General features: G+C 39.5%; 1 long non-coding RNA gene across 1 annotated transcript; it reads right to left on the reverse strand.

The window, feature by feature from the left end:
- Positions 1–12,593: 12,593 nt before the first annotated feature.
- Positions 12,594–20,784, reverse strand: LOC148109485 (uncharacterized). The gene is made up of 2 exons (XR_015725833.1): positions 20,603–20,784; positions 12,594–12,943 (listed from the first exon to the last, which is right to left on the reverse strand). It is a non-coding gene; the product is annotated as an uncharacterized LOC148109485 (long non-coding RNA).
- Between the last annotated feature and the right edge of the window lie 118 nt (positions 20,785–20,902).

Here is a 20,902-nt window from a genome sequence, read left to right on the forward strand (position 1 = left end):
AAAATGGCCCATGATGGTTCTTGCCTCCTGGTATTCACCGCCTGTTGACTGTGGGCTAGATTTATTGACTCATTTCTAACTAATTTAATATAGCACAAGTGACAGGATGTTGCTTCTGAGATTAGGTTATAAAAAGACTGTGGCTTCTGTCTTCTCTCACTCACTCTGAGGGCAGACAGTTATCATGTTGTAAGCTGCCTTACAGAGAGACCTGCACAGCAAGGAAGGGATGTCTTTGGCCAACAGTGAGTAAGAACCTGAGGCCTGCCAACAGCTTGAGTGACCTTGGAAGCAGACTCTCCCTTATTCAAGACTGGGGATGACTGTACCCTGGCCAAACTTGACTGTAGTCTTATCAGAGACACCAAGGCCAAGGGCACCCAGCTAAGCTATGCCCAGATTCCTACTCAACAGAACCTGTCCAAAAAAAAAAAAAGTGTTTGTTCTTTGAAGCCTCTGTGTTTTGGAGTAATTTGTTATGCAGTAATAGATATGTAATAGAAGCTGTCCGGGCCTTTCACTCTTGCATACTGGCCAAGACGTGAAGAGGAGTGAGAGACCCACAGATAACCATTTCCAAACAACAGGGTAAAGCTACGAACCAGGGGTAGACTATGCCATCTTCCCAGAAGATGGCTGCCATGCTTAATGTCTAGTACGTAGGGAGAGGCAGATACTGACACTGGAAGTTAGAATTTGGAAGGAAGCCCTTAGCTGGGACTAGCCTTACCAATCTCGGAGCCAGTTTTTGAAGAATTTTGCTTGCTTGAGGACATAGTGCAGGATAGAAAAAAAAAAAAGGCTTCTGCTGTGTGCATGCAGTGGGAAACTAGGTAGGGCGTGTCAAATACTGAAATGCCTACTCTGCATTCAGTGAACCAAATTATCTAGTTGTATATTACTCTCTGTACTCATTTGGCTTCTGTTCGTCTGAGCCCTTTGTAAACTTTGTTTATTTTCCCTGGTCTTGCCTGTACCTAAGGGAATTGGGAGTCAAATGCTTGAGCCACAATATTAAAGGGGAAACAGTGCCCCCTGGAGACCAGAGTGGCAATGCCCAGAGACTGCAAGAGGTAGAAGCTAGGCTATGTGAGGCAAATGGCAAGGTTTTTTGTAAATGTCAAGAATATATTTAATTAAATTAAAAATCTCTGATTTAAAGCTTGTAAGAAATTGGTATGAAAGAAATTGGTAACTAGGTATGGTGATGGATGTTAACTAGATTTATTGTGGTGATCATTTCACAGTATATATAAATACTGAATCATTATGTTGTAAACATGAAACTATCTCAAAAAACCTGTGCATTCAAAATGTTTAAAAGAAATTTGTATGGAAGATAAAGAGATTTTTTTCCCCAAAGAGAGTCAATTTTATTCTCTCTATATAATGGAGGGCCCAGTACTGTTGTTAGGAACATGGGCTTTGTAATAGACAGGACTTCCTTTTATTAACTGTGTGCCCTTGGCCAAGTTGATAAATCTGAGCCTATTTCTTCATCTGTAAAACAAAGATAATATCTCACTGGATTATAGTGATTATTAAATGAGATTATGTAAATAGTGTCCTTAGCAATTGGTAAACATTCAGTTTTTGAAAGCTGTTATTATTATTAACTACTACTACTGTATGAATAAGATAAGAGTATTCCCTCTACTTAATATTCTCCATGCTGGTAATGGAATTTTCAGATAAGAAGAATTTACAGAAGGCATAAATTAGAATAGAGGAAGGAAGAATCAATGGGCAATAAAACCCAAGAATATTTGTAAAGGTGTGGGGAAAAAAATAATCTTTTAAAACTTTCTGTCCAATGTATAGAGAGAGTTGTATAAATATATAATTAACATCACCAGTCTATTGGCTAAGTGGTCAAAGGAGATAAAAAAGAGGTTTAACAAGTGTGTTACCTAACAACCTACTTATTGGTTAGGAGACGCAAAGTAAAACAACTTTCAGGTCTTATATACTTTTTTTTTTTTAAAGATTTTATTTATTTATTTAACAGAGATAGAGCCAGCGAGAGAGGGAACACAGCAGGGGGAGTGGGAGAGGAAGCAGGCTCATAGCAGAGGAGCCTGATGTGAGGCTCGATCCCATAACGCCGGGATCACGCCCTGAGCCTAAGGCAGAAGCTTAACCGCTGTGCCACCCAGGCGCCCCAGGTCTTATATACTTTTTAAAGTCAAATGTAAATGAAAGATAAAAAGAATGGGTACTAGAGAAGACATAGGAAGAAGGCCTTGACCATGGATCACAACACATCTGACTTTGGCTCGTATCAGCTATGAGTGCAGATGTTACCCTCTTTCTCTGTGCCTAAGTTTCCTTATCTGTCCATATGATACAGCAATAGCATATTATAGATTCACTGTGAGTATTAAATGAGAAAAGACATGGAAAGCCCAGAGCATAACACTGGCTCTCACCAACTGGTCTCATCATCCTCCTCATCATTATCTTCATCATTGTTACTTGATTTGCAGATGTTATTACAGGCAGAATTGGAAAGGGAGCCAGCCCTTCAGGAGATTACTCAGAGTAATATGTAGTAAGAGCCATAAAGTTCCATATACTCTTTAAATCTGTTTTTCCCATATGTGGGAAGAAATTTAAAGGCAAAAAATTACCTGATTAGAGATGTTTATAGCAATGCTAATTATGAGCATCAGAACTTGGGAACAACCTAATGCCCAGAAATGGGGGAGAGTTCAGTTAACAAAGTATAGTAATACACGATACTAAGTACAAAAGGAATATACAAAAATCATAGTTTCACTATGTATCAGGAAGAACCAGTTCAAAGATAAAATGGAAAAATGACACATTCATAATAATCACAACTAAAAAAACCCTAGAAATAAAATTAATAAAAATGTTCAAAACCCATTAAAAACTATATTTTACTGAAGGACATATAAAGTCTCTGTAAATGGAGAGTCATATATGGATAAGAAGCCTCAATATTTTTTTTAAAGCCAATTCTGCCCATATTGATCTGTAAATAAAATGTAATTTTTATCAAAATCCCAGTGGAATTTTTTAAATTTAACAGTTGATTCTCTAGTTTATCTAGAAGAGAAAATGTTTCAAAATAGCCAAGAAGGTTTTGAAAAACAACTGTAACAAAATAAGACTTGGCTTACAAGACACTACAAGAACTATGAAACTATATAGTGAATAGGGTAGTATGGTACTCATCAGAAAAAGATGACAAGGTCAGTGGAATGGAACAGAGTTCAGAAAATAACCCGGGTTCATACTTATAGGATTTCACACATGCTCGAGGTGGCATTTCCTTTTCTTAAAATATATTTTTTAAAGCTTTATTTATTTATTTGAGAAAGAGAGAGAGAGTGTGTGCGCGCGCATGCACGGGCACTCAAGCCAGGGGAGAGGGCAGAGGGCAGGTGAGAATCTCAAGCGGACTCCCCACTGATCTTGGACCTCCCAGGGCAGGGCTCCATCTCAAGACCCCGAAACCATGACCTGCGCTGAAATCAAGAGTTGACGCTTAACCAACTGAGCCACCTAGCTGCCCCATTAATATTATATTTTATTTACTTTTTTAAAAAACATTTTATTTATTTATTTGAGAGACAGAGAGCACGAGTGGGGGGGGAAGGGCAGAGGGAAAGGGAGAACAGACTCCTCGCTGAGCAGAGAGCCCAACATGAGGCCTGATCCCAGGACCCTGAGATCATGACCGAAGCTGAAGTCAGACACTTAACTGCCTGAACCACCCAGGTGCCCCAGTATTTTATTTTTGACTAATCTCTACACCCAACATGGGGCTTGAACTCATAAGCCCGAGATCAAGAGCTGTATGCTCTACTCACTGAGCCAGCCAGGAGCCCCTCAAGATGGCCTTTCAAATCAGTGGGGGAAGACTAGATAATTCAGTATAAACAGCATAAGGACAATTGGCTTAATTACCCATAAATCATAGGTGATTTAAAAATCTAAATGTAAAAAATCAAAACAAGAAAACTATTTGTAAAAAAAATATACTGAAAAATAGCTTTACAAACTTTGGGTAGGAAAGAACTCCCTTAGCCTGACACAAAACCTGGAAGCCCGGATGTACTGATCAGATTACGTGAAGATTAAACACGTTTGTAAAGAGCCGTGCCTCTCCTTAGGTTCATCCTTCTCTCCTTGGAGTCCCCAGGAGAGCAATAGCATGGGCTGAGAGATGGGAGCTGGGAGGCAAGGAGAGGGAGTCCAGGAAGGGCAGCCAGGAGTCTTTTGCTGTGCCTTGCTTTGATCCTGAGCACTCCTCCCTGCTCAGATAAGCACAGTGGATTTCCTACTTCGGATTTGAGAGCTTTTTGAAATGCATTCCTAGTTCCTAGTATTTTTAATTTTAAATGAATTTAAATGAAATAAAAACTCACTTGGAGCGCCTGGGTGGCTCAGTCAGTTACTTGGACAGATTCCTGATTTCAGCTCTGGTGACCATCTCAGGGCCCTGGGATCAAGCCCCGCGTTGGGCTCCGCACTCGGCAGCAAGTCTGCTTGAGGATTCTCTCTCTCCCTCTGCCCCTCCGCCTGCTCTCTCTCTCTCTCTCAGTCTCTCTCTAAAATAAATAAATATTTTAAAAAACCCTCACTTTTGTCTTCCCCCAAACAGCACCATAACTTTCATAAAGCAAAAGAGACTGTAAAGTTAAAAGATGAGTGACACAGAGAAAACATTTGCAAATTGGGGAAAACAAAGAGTTGCTCTTCATTATATATAAAATGTTCTTTTAAAATAAGAAAAATTTTAGAAAATAAAAAATAAAACAGACTAAGGATATAAATAGGTAACTCAGTAAGAAGGCATACAAGTTGCCAGTTAACAAATAAGCATGTGTTCAACCTCACTGCTAATCAGAGAAATGCAAATTAAAGCAAGATGGCTTTTTTACCTATCGGCAGCAGTATACCAAGTGGGGCTGGGTGGTGTGAGCAGTCAGCAGGAAGCAGGGCAAGCAATAAGGAGATGCACCGTCTGTAGAGAATTTTCAAAATAATAGTAAAACATATATCATTATGCTAATTCTAAAATATGTCATTGGTAAAGTATTCTTCCCTACAGGGGCAGGCTGCTGTCACTGCCCCAAACTCACCAGGCCCCTATTAGAATAGCAAAAATGTAAAAGATTGCTAGCAACCTATGTTAGTATATGCCCGCACACTTGGTAGGAGCATACAGCTTTTTCGGATGGCAAATTGGAAGGACTTAATCAATATTTTAAATGTGTGTTTCCTTTGACCCTGTAATTCCACTTTTTGAAATCTAGAGTACTGACATATCCCTATTGTGTCTAAAGATATATGTATAAACAAAGATATATGTACAATAAACTTTGCAAAGGGGACAATTTGGGACACAACCTAAATATTAACCAGGGGGAATGGTAGGGGGAATGGTAAATAAATTATCATACACAGCAGAATTCTCTGGAATGTTTGGGAGATGGGACTAGATAACTCCTCAGATCTCTTTCAGTCTTCCAATTTTATGACCTTTGATTTTAGACTTTTGAGGACAGTTCCAAAAAAGGGGCTTCAAAAATAATTAAAGCAATGACATCATTAATGGAATAACCATGCACTTTCTTAAGATAATCATTTAGAAGAGGAAATTAATATTTTAAAACATCTTGGGGCACCTGGGTGGCTCAGTGAGTTAAGTGCCCAACTCTTGATATCTGCTCAGGTCATGATTTTGAGGTTGTGGGATAGAGCCCCATATCAGGCTCCATGCTGGGCATGGAGTCTGCTTATGATTCTCTCTCTGCCCCTCCCCACTCCTCTCTCCCTTTCTTAAAAAAAAAAAAAAAGTCTTGCTTTGAAATAATTTTATATTTAGAGGAGTTGTAAAGATAGTACAGAGTTCCCATATACCCTTTATCCAGTTTTCCCTATGCCAACATTTTATATAACCATGGTATTGTCAATGATATTCATGCATTATAACCTGTTGAAACAACAAAGCCAAAAGAACTAGTGATCCAGTTCTATTTACTGCAGGTAATAAGACTCTGCTCCATTGGCAACAGAGGCTAATTATAGCAAAGATATCAAAGTCATCCTTCTCGGAGAGACCAACATTGAGGTGAAGGAAACATGCATTGTTTGGCCACTGGTTTTTCTGTTCATCCTTGAAGTGGAACCAAACTTGGCTTTTTACCAATACCAGTTCAACTGTTTTTAATTTTCTAATATCTCAAGTGAAAAGGGCTGAAGTTAGCAAACCGAAGCATTATCTTAATTGCTTTTGAAAACATTTGAGAAACTGCTATTTTCAAATTCTGTTAATTTAATAACAGTAGACAAATCACAGTGAGTAAGCAGGTCAAGAACCTGAGAAGACTGAATGATAAAATTAAAACATTAAGCACAAGCACTCTTATTTAACAGCTTGCATATGCGTGCCAAGTGTGGTGTTTATGGCTCACCAACTGTGTTGTATGCCAGACACTTCAAAGAACATTCCAGAGAGATGGTCTGACTTACTGGAAGTTTAAAGGCTCAAACCCCGTATTTTATCCTGTATTTTAAAAAACAGTTTTTATTATAAACTATTTAGACATTTTATAGGATTAACTAATCCAGTTTCTACAAGTCAATAATATAAACTTTAAAAAGGAAAAAAAGAAGAAGAAAGGAGGAAAAAAAAGAAAAAGCGGTGCTGTGAATTAAGAGACTTAAAAGATCAAACAACCAAATGCATCGTGCAGATCTTATTTAGATTCTGATTTGAACAAACCAACTATTAAAAAGACATTTTTGAGACATTAAAGAAATTTGGTTATGGAATTGGCATTAGATGTTAGCAATAAATTGCTAATTTTGTGACTATGGCTTTGTGCTATATAAGAAAATGTTCATATTTTGGAGGTGGGTCCTTAATATGAAGGGACAAAATTATATATTTGGGATTTGCTTTTAAATAATTCAGCAAAGGAAGAAAAAAAGTGACGAAGTAAATGTCAGCAAACTTGACAATCATTGAGTAAGTCATTCCCAAGGTAATGGGAATTAATTGTACTTTTTAAATGAAGGTTAAATTTTTCAAAATAAAAAGTTCTCACAAAATACCCACAAAATTCAAACTGGGGGTGGAGTTGTGGTTATAACTCTATACCTTCCAGACCTATAAAGAATCTATGATGGTCATCACAAGCTGTACAAACGATCCTTTACAACTGAAGTTAGAGTCTGTTTCATTTGCTGTTGTGGTTTTAGTAAACTCTTTGACAAGAGGGAGACTTACTCTGAGCTCACCAAAAACCCCCATTTGCCAAAATCGCCATGAATGGTATCTCTGCTTCTACTCCTGATCTTCTCAAGTCATTCTCCACCTTCTAGCTAGAGTTGTATTTAAAACCATAAATCTGGTCACTTCCTTCTGTGCTTAACACCCTTCAACGGATTCCAGTTTCTGGAATAAAATCAAGAGCTCTAACAAGGCTCATACAGCCCTATGGGAGCTCCCCGTGTCTCTCCTGCCACCTCTCGGCTGCTCGCTGTGATCCGTCCCTGCTGGCTTCTTTCAGCCCTTCAGCCGCCAAGCTCTGTTCTGGCCATGACCTTCTCAGAGCTGGTCACTCCCCTTGGAACGTCCTTCCGCAAAACATCTTCACGGGACACGCCCCCACCCACTATTTTCTTCCTTATAGAAACAGTTCTTTTCTCTTTTAGCAATTTTCTCAATTATTTCGTGTCTGTTTCCCACTCTTCAAGTGTATTCTGTTTATCATAATATAGCTAACAATATCCAGCTTTTAGTAAATCAGCTAAGAAACATTTCATCCCCAGCTTCCAGTCCCATAAATATCATTGAAATATTGAAATTTAGTTTTGAAATATTGGAGAGGGCATTGGTGAATATTATCCCCCAAATTGGCTTAAGATTCAGAAGAATGACAGTTGACGGATGGCGGGGGAGGGAGTGGGGTAGGATGGTGCAACGCGTTGGGGGGGGGCATTTGAGAGGAGAAATACCAGGGTGTAGCAAATGATGATTAGGCTGCAGAGCAAAAGCTTACAAAAGGGAGATGTCAAGGCCACTGTGATTCTCAGTGCGTGTGGATTCATAAACTTCCATTTCCCTGTGATGCCTTTTCTGTTCAATCAGTGCCCTGATTTCCAGCCTAGTTCTCTGCTGTGCAATGAAACACTAACAGGAGGGATCAAGGGTGGGATGCGGAAAACTGACCAGAATTTCTTGCTTTTACGCCAGGGAGCAAAAGATGGCAGAATACATGCAAAAATGTACAGATCCATGATCACAGGGAGATTTTAGCAAAGTTCTTTAAAAGTCGAGAGCTCAAGTATACAAAATTTGAACAAGACAGTTAACAAATTTGAGCCAGTGGATTTACATATGTACACTGTCTTAAAACTTTAATACTACATAGTGCTTATAGTGTGCCAGGCACTGTTGCAAGTGGTTTATAACTATTGGCTCATTTAAAGAGTACATATTCTTTCTCAGGTTATATGGAAAGTTGTAAAAGTGACCATGTACTGGGTCACGAAGCAAGTCTCACCAAATAATGAAAATTTAGTATCTACAGATCTAGTCATATGTAGTAAAGGGACAAGAACATGTCACACGGCAGGTTCCCTAAAAAAAGGCTAGGAGAGGCAAGGAGGGAGAGAAGGGGAGGCTGAAGCAGGGAAGTATTAGGTCTACCTAATATGTTTTATTTGAGACGAAGGCAGGAAGGAAAGAAGGAGGGAGGGAAGGAAGGAAGGAACGAAAGAAGAAAGGAATGAAGGGGGAGGAAGGGAAATTTCTCTCAAATGGTCCAAAAAAAGTAATCTGCATATGTAATATAGAGAGCTAAGGATGAGCAAGTGTGTAAAATATATTGACATTTGGGAAACTGCAAAAGGTGTGTGGGAACTCTGTAATATTTTTTCTACTTTTCCAGAAGTCCGAAATTATGTTACAGTTTCAAAGAAGTTATAGTAATTACCCAGTCTCAATGTAGGGGTAAATAAATATCACAGTATCTTTTTTACCTTTTAAGTATTTAGTAAGTGAGAAAAAGCAGACAATTTAAATCAGGCATAGCAAGTGGCCTGTAAGATGAACCCCTGGTGTGGGAAGAGATGAGGCTGTGGTTCACCCACAGACGACTGCCTTTGAGTAAACTGAAACAAGGAGCTCTCAGGGGGCTCTGCGAGCAGAGGGGGCCGAGGCCTTGGTTCCCATTCTCCCCTGCAGCCGCTGGCCCTGTGCAGGGAACGACATTAACAACTCTTCAGCCCTGACAGCACACCTTATCTACCCACATTTGGCAGTTTTTCTCCATAACAGGATAAATAATCAACATTAAGACACACCTAAAATTGTTTACCCGTTAGTCCACTTCTGTGCATGTATGCCAGTGTTGTTAAGTCACTATTTATAGGACGCTCACTGTAAACAAAGCGCTGCATGGGGTATAGCAGAAAAGTATAAAAATAAATACAAGATGGGGCCAAATGCTCATTCCAAACCTACAATCCGACAAAGGAAAGGCATGAGTGCCTATGTGTGCCAGAGGTCATACTTTCATTTTTGCTGCCTCATTTCATTTCCATACCAATTCTGTGAAATAGATTTTCATTATTACTATTTTATACATGAGGAAGCCCAGAGAAGTTTGTGGTTTTTTTTTTTTTTAAGATTTTATTTATTTATTTGAGATAGAAAGAGAGAGCACATGCGCAGGGGGAGGGGCAGAGGGAGAAGCAGACTCCCCACAGAGCAGGGAGCCTGATGTGGGGCTCGATCCCAGGACCCCAGGATCATGACCTGAGCCAAAGGCAGACGCTTAACCGACTGAGCCACTGAGGCACCCCAGCCCAGAGAAGTTATTAAGTAGCCCAAAATGATACAAGCACTAAGTGACAAAGCTTAGGCCTGTCCAGTTCCAAAGTCCATGCTCTTTCCACATCACCATGCTTATAAAAGTCACAGAAACATAAATACTGTAAAATTTCACTTACTCAACACTCTTAGGGATGAGTCATGCTGGACAGATGAGTAAGTAAAAGGCCATTCTCTAGGCAACATTATTCAAAACCTTCTAAGGTTAGAGAAGAGAACACTCCTCTGGAGAAGAGGATTTTCTTTCTTTCTTTTTTTTAAAGATTTTAGTTATTTGAGAGAGAGAGACAGCGAGAGAGAGCACAAGCGGGGAGGAGAGGGAGAAGCAGGCTCCCCGCTGAGCAGGGAGCACTACTTGGGGCTCAATCCCCAGACCCTGAGATTATGACCTGAGCCGCAGGCAGACGGTTAAACAACTGAGCCACCCAGGCGCCCTGAGGATTTTCTTCCCTGCGTTTCTCTTCCCTCTTAGGCTTCTGGCATTTGAAGCCCAGGACACCTGGTGTCTGACATGTTTTCCCTGAAAGCTCCAGAAGGTGCCCAAAGATTCTTTTTTCCTTTTTGTTCCCTCAAAATACAAATGAGACAGACTGGTAGTTCAGAAATAATTTTAGTACATACAAAGGGAGAAGAAAACAAGAAATATTTACAGAAAATACAGCAGTGTAAAAACAGTTGGATTTCCAAAGCGGTTTTCTGATACCAGATTGGGTTAGGCACCCACTCAGTCCTGAATGTTAGAACACTGCCCTTTGGTCCCAAAGGGTGGTATGACTCTGCAAGCCTGTTTCTCATCTCATTCCTCAGTATTTGGCTATCTCCGGGTCAGGCAGCTTTCGGTATTTATCTTGTCCTTAGTCGTAGAAATGGGTCTAATAATTTATTCTATTCCTTGCATATATAACCAGCCCGAATTTTAGGTTCCTCATCTTTATGAAAAGGGAATAAAAGTACTAATTCAGAGAGATCAGATGGAGAGATCATGCAGGCACAATGTACATAGTAAGCACTCATAAGTAATTTTTCTTCTCTTCCTCCTCTCTGCACATGTCCACCATCATCATCATCATCCCAACAATGATCGTAGCTAGTGGTTGAGCATTTATGTCCCAGGCACTGTTCCAAGCCCTTTACATGCATCAGTTAGTTGAATCCTCACCACAATCTTATGAGGGAGGTACAATGACCACCTTCATTTAATGAAGATACTGATGCACCAAGAAGACAGACAAGCTGCTCAAATTCAAGAGCTGGGACTCGGTCTACCAGTTGAGCTCCAGAATCAGCACTTCTAACCACCGCGCTACACATATAAGGGACTCTCCTGTGTTGAATGTTAGCCATCTAGACCTTCACAGATCCTCCCCCTCACTTTGCCTGAAGTTGACACCAGAGCAAGAAGAGAGAATTGAGGGAACATAAAAAAGAGCCTACGAGTGTATCCAATTATATATATAATTTGTGATTAAAGGTGCAGCTACTTTATAATCTTCAGTACTGTTTGAATTCTTAAAGCAGAAGGCAGGCGTTTAAAACTTCCAAAATCAACTTAAAAAACCTGTGTAAATGTAGATTCATTTTGGGCAAAAAAATGAGCAAGCACAACTAACTTTGGAAAGGAAGTGATTTCACATAGGAGGAAGTTTTTGCTTAATTTTAATGTCAGTTAAACTACATTAAAACAATAGCTTATCATGGGGGGGCACCTGGCTGGCTCAGTCCGTAGATTGGGAGGCTCTTGCTCTTGGGGTTGTAAGTTTGAGCTCCATGTCGTGTAGAGATTACTTAAAAAACGGGGCTAGTCTTATTTGAGGTGCCTGGCTGGCTCACTTGGTAGAGCATGCGACTCTTGAGCTCAGGTCATGAGTTCAAGCCCTACATTAGATGTGAAGCCTACTTTAAAAAAAAAATTGGGTTGTAAAACAATATTTTCCCATATCATTAGGGCAGTGATTAAGAACAAGGGTTAAGAGCAGACATGGGTTGAATTCCAGCAACACTACTTCACTAGCTGTTTGAAGTTCTGTGTTTTCCCTTCTATGAATGGGAATAATGATACCTATCATCTAGGGATACTGTTAGACTTAACACAATACAATTAAGGCGACTGGTACAGTGCCAGATTCATCACAAGCACTCAATAAGGTATTTTTCTTTTGTATAACATCACTGTAATGGCTGGAGTATCCCATCTCATGGCTGTGCCAGGATCCATTTAACCAGTCCTGCATTGTTAAAATCTGGAACATATTCAATACTATCAATAATATGAACAATAGTAAAATTTTCCCATTCATTTTTGGTTATTTCTTTAGGGTTAAATCCTATAAGTGATTTGGTAAATCAAAGAATATCAACATCGTACACTTGTGACACACATTTTCAATTTTTTTTTAAAGATTTTATTTATTTGACAGAGAGAGTGAGAGAGCACAAGTAGGGGGAGCAGTAGAAGGAGAGGGAGAAGCAGGCTCCCCGCTGAGCAGGGAGCCCGACGCGGGACTTGATGTGGGGCTTGATCCCAGCACCCTGGGATCGTGACCTGAGCCGAAGGCAGACGTTTAACCACCTGAGCCACCCAGGCGCCCCCACACATTATCACATTATCATTCAGTATATAGTTTTACCAAGTTAACCTTCTATACATTGAAGGAATTTGGTCAACTCTTGCCAACAATAGACATTTTGAAGAAATATGCTAATTTTATGGGTCCTCCAAAATCTCATGTTATTTAATTTATTAGATGTTTCAATTTCTTCTTTTGTTGCATTAGAAAGGTCTGAGACTCCATAAATTAATTAAAGTATGAGACTGGCAGGAAAATAGAAAAATAATCGGGATAAGTAAACATTTTAATGTAGCATATTACAGATAGGGCATTTCAAGCCATTTATGAGGGGATGAGTTTTTCCAGTGGTTTTCAAAGTACACCTTGTCGGGAGGTGGGAATAGGGGAATGCGCTGCTGGCAAGTTGCAATAACTCTCATTCATTCCCATTTCAACCATATTGGTCTATCTTTTACATACTGAACTTATTGGTAAGTTGATCTGAAGCGTTCTGGACCTGAAAACAAACAAAACCAAAAACATACTTACTGCAAGGTTTTGGGACAACTGGTATTTTGCAATATAAAATAAAGAGAAAATAAAATAAGTCGAATCTCTCCCTCACATCTTGTACAAAAATACATGTCAGCTAGATGAAAACATTAAATAGAAAAAGCCTCCACAAACTACGAGAAGATATGGGCAAGCATTAACTCCTTTTTAAACACACTGATAAAAGTAGAGACCATGATGAGAGGCACTATTTCTCTGTGTTGGTTCTTCCTAAAATAGATGCCTCTGACACAAATTCAAGATGTTTTTGTGGCTGAGGGGGTGTGGAAATGCTACCCATCAATAATAATGCCAAGGGTGGCTTGGGTTTTAACATCCCCATTATCTCTATCAGCACCCCCAGATCACCCCAAAATATACACGGTAAATAAAATAATGTGCAAAATGAAAGATGTAATAGATCCTAGTGTGTTATGCTGCAAGCAGACTCTTGCCACTAAGCCCTTCTCTCCCCAGACATTCTGGAAGCATCACTGCTTGTCCTCTGGAATCACAGTGTCATCAGCATAGAGAGGCTCTGAGAAGTCCTTAGTGGAAAAAGAAGAAAACCAACTTCAATTACTTATTACTTCAAAATTACTTGACTATAGAACCCTCCCTTCAACATGATACCTATTAATATCCATAGAATTTGTGGAGCACACTTAGCAATGTCAGGCTGAAAATTAATGTTTGAATGGGAACATGCTCGGCAAGAGGTGTTATTGTGAAAGACATACGTCCATTTATTGCTGTTTGACCAATGCCCAAACTGAGGCACTCTCCAGTGTTGTGATCTGCTGACACCTAGTGCTGATGCTTTAATTTAGTACACCCACACATAATTTCCAATAGTTTCCTGCCCACCAAAATAAAAACCTTGCGGACTGCATTTATATTCTTGTACATAATTATAATGCATTTTTATCTTGGACTATTATGAAAGATTTATGTAAATGATCCAAAGGGCTAAGAAAGTATGCTGCCTTGTACTTTTGCTCTATTCTCGCCTATTAAAATGTCTTATGAGACTATATGTATAAAAAATGTGTCAAGTAATGCTTCTTCTGACTCTTTATGTCATACCCATGGAAGGAACTGAATTAGACTGTGTTTAGGGAACAGAGCTAGAAGGTTCAGATAGAGACATCAGGGCATTCTACAAAAAGTCGAGATTGTAACTGGAATGAAGATAAAGTGTTTATTTCGTAAACTCTTGAACCTATTTTCTTTTGCCCCAAAAGTACCCTTTGGGTTTTAAATAAAGGGAAAGAAAATGATAAAAGAAGGAAAAGTAATATAACTGCAGTGATAAGCATTCTCCTGCTCCAAGGACAGTGGTTATTTGGTGCAGCCATTTAAAATTAATGTTAATTTGAATTGTGAACTGTTGGGCTTATGAGCATTAAGATGCAACTTCTGATCTATATTAAATGTGTCTCTGTATGTTTACTTTAATAATGTCAATGTAATACCTGTTTGCACAAACACACTGTATTAATAACTTCCAGGTTTTCTGCTGATAGTTCAAGATCAGATCACATATGTCAATAAAAATTCTAGTGCTACAAAATCCTGGAATGCCAGTTTAAATTATCACCTGGTAACTGTAAAGCAGTCACATATTATAAGATAGGGTTAGTATTTTTGAGTGTCTGACAGCTTTCTTTTAAAGTAAGTTCTATGCCCAACGTGGGGCTTGAACTTAAGACCCTAAGATCAAGAGTTGTATGCTCTACCCACTGAGCCAGCCAGGCCCCTCATCCCTTTTTAAGTATGACATCTTAATTAAATAGTATCTAATCTGATTATTGCTGGAAACCACAAAACAATTCCTGTGTATTTACTAGTTCACTTATGGCTACTAAGTTGTTCCGAATGAGTGTGTGTGTACGTTTGTGTGTGCACACGTGCGTGCTTTGTGCAATTTCTGTTTCTAACTGGAATGTGGCACTGGCAGTTAAAGTGTTGGCTCTTTTGAGTTTGGCATGTCTAGGCTACTGTGTGACATGTGATGAACCAACTCTATCAAAATAAAATCTTTATACATTTTGTCATGATGTCCTTTGGTTTTCACCTGACACAAAATCCTAAACTCTAAATGAACTCAGGCATTCAAAACTTCATGTTTTAAGGTGCTCATCTGAGAAATCATAAATATTGTTTTAGATTAGTATCAAACTGACAACACAGAATTTAAAAAAAATCGTTTAGAGAATTTGTGGATTTTCGATGAAGGTGTATGCTTGGATGTCAGGCTGAGAAACACTGCCATGGATGATAGCCATTCATTCATTGAGCAATATTTATTGAGGCTACTGTGTGCCTGGCACAGGGAATCTAACAATCAACAAACTGCCTGCCCTTATGAACAGCCTTACAGTCTAATGGGGAAGGAGGACAATAGACAAGTAATTATATAATTTCAGATAGTGATTAGTGCTGTAAAGAAAGTAAGCAGGATAAGGACATGGAGGGTGAAAAGGACAGAGGTGCTATTTTAGAGAGGTTGGCAGGAGTGGCACCTTGCTGGAGCTGACATTTGAGCAGACACCTAAATGATTATCTGGGAAAAGTTTTCCAATCAGAAGGGCACGTGCAAAGGCCTTGAAACAGGAATGTACTTGGACTGTTTGAGGACCAACAAGGAGGTCAGTGTGGCAGAAGCATGAGCCAAGGCAATAATGTCTGAAGTAGCCAAGGGCCAGATCACACAGGGTCCTGTAATGTAGTAAAGACTGTGCTGGTTCTTAGGGGAAAAAAATGGGATTGCAGAAGGCATGCTTTAGGTAGACTAGAGATGGAACTCCTGTTTCTGGAACTCAACTCTTTTTTTTCTTTTACCTTAAAAAAAAAAAAAGATTTATTTATTTGAGAGAGAGAGAGAGGGAACACAAGCAGGAAGGGCAGAGGGAGAGCAAGAGAGAATCTCAAGCAGACTCTGTGCTGAGCACAGAGCCTGATGTGGGGCTCGATCCCAGGACCCTGAGATCATAACCTAAGCCAAAACTAAGAGTTGGACACTTAACTGACTGCACCATCCAGGTGCCCCTTTTTTCCTTTTAAAATCAACTTTATTGAGATATAATTTACACACACAAATGCACCCTTTTAAAGAGTTCAGTTGGATGAGTTTTGGCAAATGTATATATTCATGTCCTCATCACCATAATCAAAATAAAGAATATTTCCATCATCCTAAAAAGTTCCTTTGTTCCCTTTGCAGTCAGTCCCCATCCCTTGACCCCCACCAGAGCCAGGAACTCACTGGAATTTGGGGAATCACTATTTTCAATGTAGACTTAGTAGCTGTAAGGACCTAGATTTGTGCTGCCAATAGAGAGCCATAGCCACATGTGGCTACTTAAATTTGATTACAATTAAATGAAGTTAACAAATCAGTTCCTAACTTGCACTGCCCACATTTCAAGTACCTAATAGCCACATGTGGCTAGTGGCTGCCATACTAGACAGGACAGGCATAGGACTTTCCATCACTGCAGATGGTTCTATTGGGCAATGCAGAGATGTTACTTAGGTAGAATTTGACCTTCACCACATGGAGGTAGGCTAAGCAGCCTACCTTAACCGACCGAGCCACCCAAGCACCTCTCTCTGCAACTCTTGCTCACGAAGTCCTCCTTCTGCCCTATAACATACCTTCTTTGTAAGCCTTTTAAGAATCGCTCCTCTCTGTCCCCAGTTACTGTCTGATACAGAAAATGCAAATGCTTTCTGGAGCCAGGCAGGTAATATGTCTCAAGGGGACCTGGTATATGATGTTAAAGTGCTGGCCAGTGCACAAAGATGTTCACAGTAAAAAAAAAAAAAAAAAAAAAAAAGTTAAACTGCTTCTGGCCAAACAAAAACACATGTAAGCCGAGTTTGGCCACTGGCCACCAGTTTGCACTCATTTCTTGGCTAATTCTCTCTCAAATCACAAAGCAGCTGTAATGTGGTGGAAAGAGTGAGTGAACATGGAAGAAAACCATGATTTGAAGGCCAGGTCTGCTACTTGCTAGCTGGGTGGTAATAATGATGAGAATGTTAACCTTCCAGAGTTAAATCTTCTCATCTGTATAATAAAAACATACTACCTATGTCACAGGATTTTTTTTCCTTCAAGATTTTATTTATCCTTTTGACACAGAGAGAGAGAGAAACAGAGAGAGAGAGAGAGAGAGCATGAGCACGGGGGAGGGGCAGAGGGAGAGGGAGAAGCAGTCTTCCCACTGAGCAGGGAGCCCTGATGCTGGACTCCAACCGAGGACCCTGGGATCATGACCTGAGCCAAGGCAGACGCTTAACTGGGAGCCACCCAGGCGCCGCTCAGGGATTGTTTTAAAGATTAAGATAATATTCTTAAAAACACCCACCATACAATAAGCCCTCAATAAATTTTTTCATAGCATCTGTGATGTTTATTTTCTTGTATTGTTTTGATCAGTTGTCTGCTTTATTCTACTTGTATTTATGAACAATTTGGTCGAGCCTATTTCTTCTGTTAGACTGAGTTCCTTTGGGTAAGGAATGGCCTTCTGCGTCCCTTTAAGTTCCTACAATACCTATTTCAGTAATTAAGTCCCTCGCATGTCCACCCCGAGTTTCAACAAAACTTGTGACTCAAAGTCTAATTGGGGGAGGAATCTGGAGGAACACAGTCAACTCCTAGTACAGATGGATATTTCATATAAGAAAGTATGTGCCTGGGGTGCCTGCGTGGTTCAGTTGGTTAAGTGTCTGCCTTTGGCTCAGGTCACGATCCAGGGTTCCTGGGATTGAGCCACGAGTTGGGCTCCCTGCTCAGCAGGGAGCCTGCTTCTCCCTCTCCCTCTGCCCCTCCCCTCGGCTTGTGCTTGCTCTTTCTCTCTCTCAAATAAATAAAATAATCTTTTTTAAAAAAGTATGTGGCTGATTTAAACAATCCCCAAAGTTATGATTCCCTTCCTTTTCCAATATAAGAGAAAAAAACAATGATGGTTGTTCTCTTAAGTGGATGCCCCTTGCTTTTTCATTTACTAGGTATGCTAACAGCAATACAGAAATTTTAGAAATGTCATACTAGAAATTTATGGGGGAAAAAGGATTTAACTATATTTTGGCAATTCAGATAGAAGTCATGCTGGGATAAAGGTGGTAAAAGAGGTATGTATCAGAGCAGCTAACATCAGGGCCTCAGCTCATTTTTGCATCTGGAATACTGAGACAAGAACAAGAACCATTAGGAATCTCATCAAGTTCTTTTGAAAGTTAATAGACAATTAAGGTCATGGAATTTGGGGAGAAGAGGAGGAAAGCATGTGTATCTCACATAAGGAGGTTAGAAGCTTTCTACACTCCTACGGCCTTATAAGAAACAGCATGTTATATTTTGTCCTAACAAAATTTTCTTACTTTACAGGTACCCATGCCTTCTAAATGCCTGTAAAAGACTAATTCACATATTGAACTTGGTATGGTTAATATCATTGCCCCTTTATTTGTGAGCTTTCTTCTTTCTGCACTTCGCATCTACAGACTCGTTAAATAAGTGATTTGTAGGTTAAATGACCTAATTCAACTCCAGAACTGATTGAAAACTTAACTCCTCTCCTTCCGCCTATCAACTATGCTTTATACCAGGGTATTTTATTTTTTCCTCTCAAAAGTATCATTCTTAAAACTAGAACTATAGTAACAAACGGGTTGAAATGTCAGATTTAGTTTGGGAAGAATGTTTCTAACTAATCAAGGTTCCATATGGGGACAATGGATCAGTTGAATGGATTGTGCTTGACAAGCCAGAGAAAGGCTACCCATTTCTTCAGTAGGGTTTTGTTAAGAATGATTTTGTCAAGTGTGATTCAGAATGACACATTCAGATACAATTTAAAAAATCTATTTCACTGTTCATATATATTATCAGTAAGGAAAATCTGCCTTGGTGATGTCAAGACATAAAAGTGCATGCCAGATAACACTGCTGTTATCTTTCATTTGCTCTGAAGCTTTCATAATTCAATTCTTTGGATTCTATATGAGGAAAATAAAATTGCACTGCAGGTGTAACTTCTCAGTAACAGTAGACAATGATTTCCATTTAATGGGCACATTCAATTTCTCAACTTATAAACAGTCAATAAAAAAATCAGTTCCAAGATCACGTATGTAGTTACCACCAAACTATTGTCAGAATAGAAATAAACAACTTCTCCTGCATGAATTAAGAAAAACTTTATTGAAAATTATCCCCTTCAAGTTAAGTAACATTACCTATCTTGTATGAAGTTAACAGCATTTTTTGTATGGGCCTGAAAGAACTGGGTGAGAAAACATTTGAAGAATTTCTCTTTCAAACATATTTCTTTTGAGAAAACTGTAGTCAATAATTAGGGTGAAAGTCAGTACTAACACCTTTTAGGAGTGTCTTACAGATGGTTCATTTCAAAGCATCAAATTCTATTTATTCAAAAAACCTAATAAGGTAAACATCCCCTTGGCAGCTGCAGAAGACTCAAATGACCTCACGGACTGCACTGATGTGTCTATTTTGCGCCAAATGTTTCAGAAATTTTGAGACAGTTCACTTATCTAAGATTTCAGAAAGCAAGAGTTTCCAGAATAAGTGAAAGAGGCTGACTGTACAATAATAATTAAAACAATACTAGCTTTCAGTTAACGTATCAATGTGTTTTGCATGAAGAGGCAGTTTCCAAGCACACAATAAAGCTGTGCTGCCTTCTTAAGGGTAAACATCTTTACAACTCCTTGAGTCATTGAGACCCAGAGGCTTAACAAAAGGTCTGAGCTTAACAGCTCTTTTCTTTTGTAGAAAATAGCATAAAAAGCTAATGTATCAGAGATACACTGGTGATTTGACCTTGGACAAACCACTTAACTCCTAGTCTGTTTCCATAACTGTAAATGGAGTCAACAATACCCGGTAACGTATTACAGGACTGGTGGGAGAATGAGATGATATATGTGAACATATTTTGCAAACTATAAAGCAATAGTAACAGGAAGTTAGTTATTATTTTATATAAAACTGGTCTCACCTTTCCTGCCTATATCCCTGTCTGTAAAATGGGTACAGATCTGGATCTGAATGCCTAACAGTCACTAACTAGTTGTGTGAACCTGAGGAAGTCATTTCCTTCCTGGACATGTTTTCTAACAAGGTTATTATGAAGATCAAATGATATTGTATATGCAAAGGCTGCGACAGGACTATATTAAGAACTTAACAAATGATAGCTGTTATAACTCTCTGAGGAGAGGGCTGTAAGAAGCAAACCGTATCTAGTTAAAAGGCGCTTTGTATGTACATACGACTCTCTACCTCTCCAAGGTATTGTTATTTGTACTGTAAACTGCAAAGACTTACAGGGAACTAGGAAACAAATGGCGCCTCAGTGACCCTCCGTAGAGAGGGGGAAAAGGCAGAAAGGTGACTTAGGCACCTCAGTGGCTTGGAATAGAGGTAGCAATGAGAACAGAGAAATGTGGCAGAAAAAAGACCTCATGAAATACTCTGAGAATCAGTTCATTGTTTTCCCTTTTTCTTTTACGACCTCCAGTCTACCTTAGATCATTTCATTCAACTTCCCAGCCCGCCATATCGCTGGACATTTATTTACTGTACCTTCTTCACTGAGAGCCTTTCATTCCCCTCCCCGTCGTGAACTTCAGACCCGCCGCTTCCGACACCCATTCCCTTTAATTCTGTTTTTACCAAGCTTCCCTGTATCCTTCTCTCCGCCTAAGGGGGAAGTGAGGCTGAACGCACCGCAGGGCATCCTAGGAAATGTGGTCTCTCATTCTCTTTCGCTTGTGCCGCAGAAGTGGGAAAACGACAAAGGAGATCCAGTTAAAACTACAACTCCCGGCAAGCAATATGAGTGACCGTCTTCCTTTCTGCCCCCCTTCCTATTGCCTTCCTCTT

The sequence above is a fragment of the Ursus americanus genome, chromosome 9 (assembly GCF_024610735.1).
Source record: "Ursus americanus isolate L20-20 chromosome 9, mUrsAme1.1.p, whole genome shotgun sequence".
NCBI classification, from domain to species: domain Eukaryota; kingdom Metazoa; phylum Chordata; class Mammalia; order Carnivora; family Ursidae; genus Ursus; species Ursus americanus.